General features: G+C 40.9%; 1 pseudogene; it reads right to left on the bottom strand.

The window, feature by feature from the left end:
* Positions 1 to 3,425: 3,425 nt before the first annotated feature.
* On the bottom strand, positions 3,426 to 4,154 carry Rps2-ps8 (ribosomal protein S2, pseudogene 8; annotated as a pseudogene).
* Positions 4,155 to 4,418: the final 264 nt, after the last annotated feature.

The following is a 4,418-nucleotide window of genomic DNA, read 5'->3' as shown; positions in this document are numbered from 1 at the left end:
AAATGGGAACTAAATAAATGGGCTATGCATAATCATTTAATTTCAAAAGATTGGAAACATTTAATAACAGCTATCTTAGAAGCTGACTCTCAACTACAGTGGCTGACATGCTGGGGAGAGGAGGCTTTGGATATGGGGCAACATAATAGGACTAGAAGGGTTAATATTGTCAGGGATCAGTTGCTAGGTGAAGGTGAAATATGCTGAGTTACAAATGCAGATTTTGTTTGATTATGTCACCTTAGAGCAATGTCTTACAGTAGCTATAAATGCTTGGGACAAGGTTGAACAATAGTAAAGGCCATCTGAAACATTTACCATGATAACCCGGGGCTCGGATGAAGCTTTTATTGATTTTTTTTTTTACAAAGATTAACTTCAACTGTAAATAGAGCAGTATTCAGATGAAGCTTTTATTGATTTTTTTAAACAAAGATTAACTTCAACTGTAAATAGAACAGTATTCAGATGAAGCTTTTAGTGATTTTTTGATAGAGATTAACTTCAACTCTAAGTAGAGCAGTATCAGATCAAGGTGCAAGAAAAGATTAATTGAATCTTTAGCTTTTAGGAACACTAATGGTGGATTCAAAAAGGCTATTAGACCTTTAAAGGCCTGATTAGCATCTATTTATGAATGCATTAAAACTACTGTGGTTATTGGATCTAATGCATTCAGTGTTGCTATGCTAGGTCAGGCAATTGCTAAAAGTATGAGAGTTCGGAATGTCCAATGCCTTGGCTGTGAAAGACCAGGTCATTTCCTAAAGGAGTGTAGATGATATTTTCTCTAATGATAATCCAGAGAGAAGGCTTCCTATAAAATGTAAAGAAGTAGAGAGTGCAGATACAGGGGTTAGATCATCCCGAGATATACAAGGCAATACCTTACAATCAGGAAACTGCCAAAGGGGCTTTGCTTTTTTGCCACCAAAAAGCAACATAAGCTGTTTGTTCCATGTCAGCCACGGAGAGCCTAGAAAGCAACTAGAAAAATTAGTGCCTGATATGACAGGCAGATATGTCCTACATTTCACTACTCTGATAGATAGAACAAGAGATTTTAAAAGTACAGGAAACACATATTTTGGCAAAGAAGAAATTACAGTTAGATGAAATTGAGGTTGAAGGCCTCATGTACACTGGAGCAGATGTAAAAAGACTCTTGGAGAGGATCCTCCAGTTTCCATCTGTGCCTGCAGCTGACACTGTTAACACAGCTCTCTGTGACTGGATCCCAGCGGGGAAAGAGCTGGTCTCCCAAGAATACTGTCACACCTGAAAGCACAGGTAGGACTACCACTTCTGCTCAGAGGAACCTGCTTGTAGCCCTTGGGAGGCAGGAGCTGAGGAGCAGTCTGAGACAGGACCCTTCTGTTTTCTGTGTATGTCCTGAGCTGAACCTGTGCCACAGAACTCGGTTTCCAAATCCTGTTGGGAGAGAGCTGGACTCACAGGAATGCTGACACATAGATGACAGGAGGGTAAAGCCACTGTCAGAGACAGCCAGACCAGCTAACACCAGAGATAAACAGATGGTGAAAGGCAAGTGCAAGAAACTAAGTAATAGAAACCAAGGCCATTTGGCATCTTCAGAACCCAGTTTTCCCACCACAGCAAGTCCTGGATATACCAACACACTGGAAAAGCAAGATTCTGATTTAAAAAGCATATCTCATGTTGATGTTAGAGGATTTTAAGAAGGACAAAAATAGCTCCCTTAAATAAATACAGACAACACAGGTAAACAGGTAGAAGCCCTTAAGGAGGAAACACAAAAATCCCTTAAAGAATTATAGGAAAACACAACCAAACAGGTGAAAGAATTGAACAAAATCATTCAGGATCTAAAAATGGAAATAGAAACAATAAAGAAATCACAAAGGGAGACAACCATGGAGATAGAAAACATAGGGAAGAGACCAGGAGTCATAGACTGAAGCATCACCAATAGAATGCAAGAGATAGAAGAGAGAATCTCAGGGGCAGAAGATACCATATAAAACATTGACACAACAGTAAAGAAAATAAAAAAAAAGGAAAAAGATCCTAATCCAGGACACAATGAGAAGATTAAACCTAAGGATAATAGGTATAGAAGAGAGTGAAGATTCCCAACTTAAAGGGTCAGTAAACATCTTCGACAAAATTATAAAAGAAAACTTCCCTAACCTAAAGAAAGAGATCCCCTTAAACATACAAGAAGCCTACAGAACTCCAAATAGATTGGACCAGAAAAGAAATTCCTCCCATCACATAATAGTCAAAACACCAAACGCACCAAAGAAAGAAAGAATATTAAAAGCAGTAAGAGAAAAAGGTCAATCAACATATAAAGGCAGACCTATCAGAATCACCAAACTTCTCATCAGAGACTATGAAAGCCAGAAGATCCTGGGCAGATGACATACAGACCGTAAGAGAGCACAATTGCCAACCCAGGCTACTATATCCAGCAAAACTCTCAATTACCATAGATATTCCATGATAAAACCAAATTACATAATATCTTTTCACAAATCCAGCCCTACAAAGGATAATAGATAGAAAACTCCAACACAAGGAGGGAAACTACAACCTAGAAAAGTAAGAAAGTAATCTTTCAACTAACCCAAAAGAAATACCCACATAAACATAATTCCACCTCTAACAACAAAAATATTAGGAAACTACAATCATTGGTCCTTAATATCTCTCAACTTCAATGAACGCAATTCCCCAATAAAAAGACATAGTCTAACAACTGGACACAGAAATAGGACCTAGCATTTTGCTGCATACAGGAAACACACCTTAGTGACAAAGACAGACACTTCCTCAGAGTAAAAGACTGGGAAAAAAATTTCCAAGGAATAGTCCCAAGAAACTAACTGGAGTAGCCATTCTAATATCGAATAAAGTCGACTTTCAACCAAAAGTCATCAAAAAAAGATAAGGAAGGACACTTCATACTCGTCCAAGGAAAAATCCACCAAGATGAACTCTCAATTCTGAATATCTGTGCTCCAAATGCAAGAGCACCCACATTCATAAAAGAAACTTTACTAAAATTCAAGCACACATAACACCTCATATAATAATAGAGGGAGACTTCAATACCCCACTCTCATCAATGGACATATTGTGGAAACAGAAACTAAACAGAGACACAGTGAAACTAACAGAAGTTAAGAACCAAGTGGATTTAACAGATATCTATAGAACATTTCATCCTAAAAAAAAATGCCTCTTCTCAGCACCTCATGGTGCCTTCTCCAAAACTGACCATATAATCGGTCACAAAATAGGCCTCAACAGATACAAGATGATAGAAATAATTCCATGCACTTTATTAGATCACCATGGACTAAGGCTGGTCTTCAATACCAACAAAAACGATAGAAAGCATATATATATATGGAAGCTGGACAATGTTATTCTTTTTTTTTTCAGATTTAATTCATTTATTTTTCTTGTATAAAAACCCTTAAGTGGTAGTCACAGCTGGAGCCTGGATCCTCTGAACAGAGACTCTGGTGTGGGTTTTCACAAGATGGTCAGTGAATTCCTGATAAGGAGACTTAGTGAACATAGTCTCTTTCCAGAGGTCAGGGGTCAGGTAGCTGTAGGTCTTGGAGATGGCATCAAAGGTGGCCTTGACAAAGTTGCCCAGGGTGGCAGTGCAGGCCATCATCAGTAGCTTCTTGGGCACAGGAGCAGAGACAATGCCAGTGTCTCTGGGGCGGGGATGAGGCACACCAGCACAGAGCCACAGCGGCCTGTCACCTTGCATGGCACAGTGTGGGGCTTGCCAATCTTGTTCCCCCAGTAGCCTCTCCGCACTGGGACGATCTAAAGCTTGGCCAGGATGATGGCCCCGTGGATGGCAGTGGTTACCTCCTTGGAGCACTTAACACCAAGACCAACGTGGCCATTGTAGTCCCCAATAGTGACAAAAGCCTTGAACCTGGTCCTCTGGCCAGCCTGAGTCTGCTTCTGCACTGGCATGATTTTTAGAACCTCATTCTTTAGAGATACACCCAGGAAAAAGTCAATAGTCTCAGACTCCTTAATGGGCAGGGACAACAGGTAGATCTCCAAGGACTTTATCTTCATGTCCTTAACCAGGCGGCCCAGCTTGGTGACGGGGATCCACTCCTTGTCTTCAGCTTTACCTCCACGAGCCCGTGGCCTCGACCTCGGCCTAGACCATGACGTCGGCCATGACCGCGGCCCCTATGGCCGCTGCTGAATCCTGAAGTCGCCGAGGCCTCCTAATCCTGGGCCCCTGGGTCCTCCGGGCTCTCCCGCTGCACCGGTGTCATCCGCTATTTGGCGTTTTCCCGAAGAAGAAGGACAATGCTATTCTTTTTTTTTTTTTTTCTTTTTTTTTTTTTTTAATCATAAAGCAGGTACAAGCTATTTTACATCCACAGAGG

This window comes from Rattus norvegicus, chromosome 11 (assembly GCF_021556685.1).
Source record: "Rattus norvegicus strain SHRSP/BbbUtx chromosome 11, alternate assembly SHRSP_T2T, whole genome shotgun sequence".
In the NCBI taxonomy this organism is placed as follows: Eukaryota; Metazoa; Chordata; class Mammalia; order Rodentia; family Muridae; genus Rattus; species Rattus norvegicus.
Note: the sequence above shows the minus strand (reverse complement) of the source record. Positions and strands in the feature narration are given on the sequence as shown.